The sequence below is a fragment of the Rhododendron vialii genome, chromosome 2a (assembly GCF_030253575.1).
Source record: "Rhododendron vialii isolate Sample 1 chromosome 2a, ASM3025357v1".
Classification (NCBI taxonomy): domain Eukaryota; kingdom Viridiplantae; phylum Streptophyta; class Magnoliopsida; order Ericales; family Ericaceae; genus Rhododendron; species Rhododendron vialii.
Genome location: NC_080558.1, coordinates 26,130,579 through 26,137,526, shown reverse-complemented (window position 1 = coordinate 26,137,526; position 6,948 = coordinate 26,130,579).

Below are 6,948 nucleotides of genomic sequence, written 5' to 3'. Positions count from 1 at the left end.
ATATAATTCTGTAACAGCAGTGCGAACGAATAAAAGAATAAAGTGCGAATTCTCATAAATGAACACGGTGTTTACAATGAGCGAATAAAGAAGTACAAAAACTGGGGCAACACGCGCCCAAATCCTAACTACCGGGGCACGCAGGCCCGAACAAAACTGAGGCACGCAGGCCCGAAATCTACAACTACGATGGCACGCAAGCCTATATATAAGGTAAAACTAGTAAAGCAAAACCCGAGGCTCAGACCCGTCGGATCCTCTTCTGTTGCGGTCCCTCGGACTTAGAACTCTCGGGCTCATCATCGCCATCGTCGTCAGAAGGGCCAGAAGCAGTACTCGAGTCCGACGTCCCTAAGACACGTGACTCGGAAGACTCCTCTGTTCCCTCCTCTGTCTCCTCCTCTGGCTACTCCGGCTCCACGCGAGCTGGTCTCCGCTGAGACGCCTCTCGAGGTAAAACCTCGAATCGTCCCGCACCTGCAGCAGCCCGTGGCGCACGTCCTGCACCCTGACCTCGTGTGCTGGCAGGAACGGGAGGGCTCGTGGTACCCCGTGGACGCGTCCTAGCCGAACGTCGTGGCTGCACCTGCATATCACAAACATTTTCTCATTTTGTGCTTATTTGAAAGTAACTTTGCTCAAATCACAATATGGAATATGTGTGCATGTCATACCTGAGCGGCAGCAGGAGAAGCAGTCGCAGGAGCAGGTCTAGTCTGAAGGACTCTCCCCTTAGCGCAGTCCTTCAAGAGGTGGCGCATCCCCACCATCAGCATCACGGCCTGCTCAGCCCGCTCTCGCGGCACCTGCAGAATAGTCCAAGATTCAGAATATGCGAACAGGGAGTGGTCAATATAAAATGCAAACGAAAATATTGTTTATACCTGAGCAGCAAACCGCATCGCCGGCTGTGGGAGACGTGGCACGTCGATCACCTCTCGCGCACCCGACGAGCTTGTCACGCCTATAGTCCACTTCAGCGTCGGCAACCCCGGTGGTGCTGAAGTCCCTCCGGTCTCTGGGACCCTCGTACTCCCCTCTCCCCTACCTCTAATGCCTGCGCCTCGCCCACCAGCAGGGGCTCTGGCACCTCGTCCTCGACCCCGTGCAGAGCGACCACCGCAGCTCCACCCTCCGCCCTTGTCCCTCCAAGCCCCCACTCCAGCTACCCGTCTCTCGAACTCCTCCTCCACCCCCAGGCTCCTCGCCAAGTACCGATCCGCATAAGCAGCATAGTCCAAGGAGCGTCGCAGGTGCCTCTCCAGATCCGTGTCCGGCACGGTGAACAGCTCGAGCTCAGCACGAGTGTAGGACTCAGTCCTCTGCACGCGCGGAGGAAGCAGCCCGGGAACCACGAAAGCTGGAAGACCGAGTGACTGTCGAGTCACTCGATCCCCCAGGTACCACTGCCAGCCCAGAGGGCACTCCAGCAGGACCCTGCTCTGCGTCACCTCCCGACTCCTCGGGAGGAAGTCAGCCTCCATCCCCGCCCACCGGTCCCAGTGAACCTACAATTCAAATTTTGGGATCCATTCATAAGTCCACTAGCCGAAAAATTTGATAAAAGAAAAGCAAGAGATGTCGATCGTACCACAACCCCTGTCAGGTTATCCAGCCAGCGCTGGAAAGTCATCACCTCCCCTCGTCGCTCCTTCGCGCTCCAGTACGCCTTACCCCAGGCTAAGCCACGCGGAAGTAGGTTCAGGTCCGTACAAGTATTCTCGGGCAGGAACATCCCGAGAACCTCGTAAGCCCAAAGCTGCAAATTTCATAAGTCAAGTCGGATCAATCTCAAGTGCATAATTCAAGTCAAAAAGCAGTCGAAAGCAATTCAAAAGCAATAATTCGAAATCATACCTCAAACACCCGCCAGTACCCTCCGATTATATCTCCAACCCCGCGAGAAGCGGCTCTAAGGAGACAATAGAGCGTGCACAGAGCAGCACCTCCCCAATCGAAGCGCCCCGCTTGTCCCAAGTCCACCAAGCCCGCTAGATAGCACAGGTTCACCCGGCTACGCCTGTTCGGGAACAGAGAAGCCCCAAACAAGTATAGCAGGTACGCCCGGGCCATCTGGGCCGCCTCCTCGTCAGTCGCGGGCTCGTGGTCCCAGTACTCCACGAACTGCCCGTAAGCTGCCATCCCTCCGCTGTGGCGTGGTACTCGCCCCAGGAACCACCCCAGAGCCGCGTCGTCCAGCACCAAGCTCGAGTCGTAAGGGATCGGGTCTCCTCCGACTCCGAGCCCTGTGATCGCCGCGAAGTCGAGGGGCGTCACCGTCATCTCCCTGAACTGGAAGTGGAAGGTATTGGTGGTGTCCCACCACCTCTCCGCCAGTGCTGTAAGCATAGCCTGGTCCACCCTTACCACCGTCAGCAGCTGTACGAAGGGTCCGAACCCTACTGCCTCCACCAGTGCTCGCACCCTCTCAGGCAAGGCCCTGAAGTGCGCCAGTGAGCTGGCTGAGCCCCCGTGGCCGTACACGTCCGTCGTGCGCTATTTCAACAAAGTAAGAAATAGCATCAAATCTTAAGCAGAAAATAAAATTTTAAAGTGATTTGCGAAATTCAAGAAGAAAAAATGGTGATCGGGAACTCACCGTGACCCATTCGGAGGAGATGTGTGAAGCTCGGTCCCAGAGAAGCATCTCCTCGGGATAGTCAGCGTAGCTAGGGACGTAAGCCGTCATCCCCATAGACTCAAAGAAGTGTAGTCGAGGAGCATACGTAGCCGGAGTGAACTCGGCCCGCTCCCTCGCCGGGTAGGCTCACCGCCCCTCCAAATAGGCTTTCGCCACGTCCACCACGGTAACCCGCACCTCAGCGTCCACCTCGGCATCCACCCTATCCCCTCCCAGCTCCTCCGCCTCCGGTACAACCACCTCCTGGGCGTCCGAGCCCGCTCCGCTCAGCAGAACCCCTAAAAGCGACGCCGAAGCCCGGTCCTCAAGCATGCTAGCGTCCCTCCGCACCGCTGCAACCACGGAGTCGAGACCAAGCGCGTCCAAGACACCTCGAGGCTCCGCGCCCTCTAGGAAGTCCCCGTCTGCGAAGGGAACTGGGCGCGAGGACCCGATCCCGCTATCCCCACTCCTCGGCTCTAGCGCCGTCACCGTCGCCGTCCTCAGCACCGGCGTCTCACTGAACTGCCCAACAATAACTTCCTCACCCCCAAGGTCAGCTAGTCCCCCTTCGCTTGCCCGCTCGGCAGCCACAAGCAACTCTTCCACGGTAGGGGGTGAGAGGCCTGTCCGAACCTCCGTCCCCGTTACCAGAACCCCCTGCTGCTGCCACCTCTGCACCACCACGACGATGGCCGCCGCTCTCTGGTCACCAGCAGCCGCCACCACCGTGGCACCGACCGTGGCATCCCCGCCGCTGGGCTCCGCCCCTGTGCCACCACCTTCTCCCTCGGCTGCCACCACTGTAGCACCAACCCCGACCTCCTGACCAACGGGCTCCGCCCCTTCGCCGCCGCCGACCACCTCGTCTTCATTCCCCCTCGCCATAGCAAGATCGAGAGAGAGAAAGGGTCGTGAATGAGAGAGAGAGGGAAAGGATCACTGGATCGAGAGTGAGAAAGTTGAGAGAGTCGAGAGATTGAGGGAATCGAGAGAGCTGAGAAGAGTGAGAGGGTCGAGAGAGTGATAGCAGTTGAGAAGGATGAGATTGGTCGGTCTGGTTCTCGAGCGCTCGAGAACCAGGGTCTTAACCCCTAAATCAAAAGAGGAAGATGAAGGGTCGGTGGACCCCAGCGATGGTCCCGAGCGCTCGACACCACTCCCAAGCGCTCGGGAGTGGGTCACCAGTGTTTGACTCTTTTTGTTGCTTTTCGTAAGCTCATGCATTTCACCTTGGTTAATGATCATTGTCCTTCAAGAATTTTTACAAAATCAATCTCAGTCCTGTTTAAATCCGAGTCGAGACAGAGCAATCGATGGCGGATTTTGTTTCGTGATCTATTCTGGATCATCCTAGTTTGCCCAAAAAAAAAATTCTGCTTAGAGGTCGATAAAAGTTTCCTAAACTCTACAATCGTCAATGTATTCGTAAGAAGTCTTACCCAACGCATAATACTCCTTTCATCCTTTGGTCCACCAGACAGAGTAACGGATGGGCCCCATTTCTTATTTCTATCGTTATCGAAGCATTTGTCGATCTCTTTCCAATGCATGCATCACACGTGTTTGCATTTGCCCCAAAGAACTACGCTGGTCTGATCCCTACAAACGGGGTACGTAGGCAGTTTGAAAAGACACGACCCTTTGCATTGAATGCTTGTATGCTTTTTATTTGCATTTGATTCGTAAATTGAGGATTTGATTTGGCTCGAATTGGGTTGTCTCGATCTTTGGACGACACTCGCATCCAAACATGATGTCAAGCGCCGTCCAAAGAGGGGCAACTGTAGACACCCCAATTTGGACTTGTCAAATTTCCTTAATTTGCGGCCCTGGGGCTCCCCGATGATGAATATGGATCAGAACAAGCCATGTACCAATTGAGACGTTGCTCCTTGGAGGAAATGACCAAAATCATTCTCAAGCGCTTTGAAGCAGTCCAAAGCGCTCCAAACTGTTTTCCAAAAACCACTGGCCTGACTCACTCTCAAGCGCTCGAGAATGAAGTCCCAAGCGCTCGAGACCACTCCAAAGCGCTCGAGACCTCTCCCAGTGCCCAATGGGTGAAGAAGATTCCCACTATCCATGCAAGCCATCATTGCACCGGCTGAGGTGAGTCAACACTCAACCTCAGTCAGAGAAGAGATCAGCTGAAGATTTCTTTCTTTAAAAAAGGGATTTATTTCAGAAATCACTTGATTTTCAAAACCATGGGTTATATCCCCTATATATATACCATGTCTTGCAGCAGAAAGAAAGAAAAAATTTTCTCTCTCTAAACTCTTCTTCTTCCCTTTTTCTTGTTCAAAAAGGAAAGGGTCTAAAAAAAAAAAACAAAAACTTCTTGCCCTACTTCAAAGGTCTTTTTTTTTTTTTTTATCTAAAACAGGAGATCCAGGGTACTCTCAGTTTCTGATCTTTCACAACTATCCGAGGAGCAAGGTGTCAAATAAAGGTAGAAACATTTCTATCCTTGGTTCAAATCAAGAGGTTGTTCTCCCTTCTGAGGGGGGTCTCTCAGCCTGTCCCAGTCCTCAATACTGGTGCATGGTTGGGATACCTTAATGAAAAAGCAAGAGCAAGCAGTCCACGAGAGATGTAGTGCCAAAACCCCAACTGGAAACACTCTAGAGCGCTCGGGACTGTTTCCAGTCCTATGCATGGCATTTTTGTTATGCAGCAGGCTGGGATGAGATGCACTCTTAAACAAAATGGTTTTATTTTGGCATGCAGACACAGAAGATCATTTTTCCTAAAACATAAATGTTCCTTACAAATTTCAAGTCAGAATAAAAGTTTTCCTAAGTTAAAAATAAGATCTTCTCTAGTTAAGAAGTTAGATAAGGGTGTTTGCATGGTGAAGCAGCGCCATTTTCTGTCTGAGAGTAAGCTGGTATACAACCCACTCCTAAGCGCTTGAATCCATTCCCAAGTGCTCGGGAGTACATGCGTGCTATTGCGTTTCATTTTCCCAGCCTTCTGTGTTTTTCGAGCTTCCGCATGCATAGATGCGCACACTTGCTCTTTTAAAATCGTAGATCCGTTCGTGTAATGGCAAGGATACATGACTTGAAAACTTGAGGTCCCATCTCAGTTTTTCAAGTCCTCTGCTGAGCCAGTGGTCTGTGTGACAGCATTTCATTTTGCATTCTTCACATTATATTCTGTCAGTACTAACAGAAAGTGCAGGTGAGGGATCAGACACTCCCAAGCGCTCAAGAGTGCTCTTGAGCGCTCGAGAGTGAAGCCAGTGAGCAGTATTTCATTTCTTACTATCTTGCTGTCTTTCATCGCATAATTACCCTCCCATACACATGCACCAGTGTACACCGTTATTTGGCATCCTATTTGAGACTAACAAACTCTGCAGGATTTGGTCAGTAGCACTCCCAAGCGCTCGAGAGTACTCTCAAGCGCTCGAGAGTTGATCCTGTATCAGTTTATACAGCTTTGCCATCACGCATGTGTCCATCATCATTTCATCACTCCTTGTACACAAGCACCAGCATACACCTTCTATTTGCCATACCTCTGGATACCTGCTCCATGTTTAACGAAACAAAATCCATTTGAAAAATCCCACAAACATTTAGTAGAGACCGACATCATGTCGGGCGAGGGGGGGTGCCGTAAAACCCTTCCCCCTTGTAACATGGCTTCCGAACCCTCGAATGATCTCTGGTTTTCAATTCAAAATCAATCAATTTTCAAATCAAAAACGGTTTCTCGGGTGGCGAACCATAAATCCGGGTGGTGACTCTTCAAATTTTTCAAATCGATTCGATGGAGCGGTATGTGTTTTTTGGGCCTCCCCGATCTCACCCGGGGCTGTGGTAGCCCACATATATCTAGTTCCTATATGTTGAATTTGAAAAGTTATAATGGGATTTATCATACCTGCGAATCAAAACAGAAGTACTTTGTTTTCTGGAAATTGAAAATCGAAGGCTACTGTAGCATGCACATTTTCCTTTTGAGTGATATTATGAAATTGTAGTTTGCCCCTGAATATACTTTAGTTCTCAATTTGAACCTAAACTATGTGGTTGATTTCTTTTTAGTAGAATAAATGCATGCTATGATTATTGTAATTCTGTTATCAATAGATGAGAGTTAATGTTTGTGAAGATGTCAAATAACAGTCAAGCCTTATCATTAATGTATATATATAAAATAAGATTTTTAGGAATAGTAATCTTTAACTAATAAAATTGTACCCTTAGATTTTTATATTACTGTAATGGATCAAATTTATGATTCAATAATTATACTTTATATCCTGAGAGCTTATTCCAGTAGGTTATCAAAGTTAAGCCTATGAAATTGCT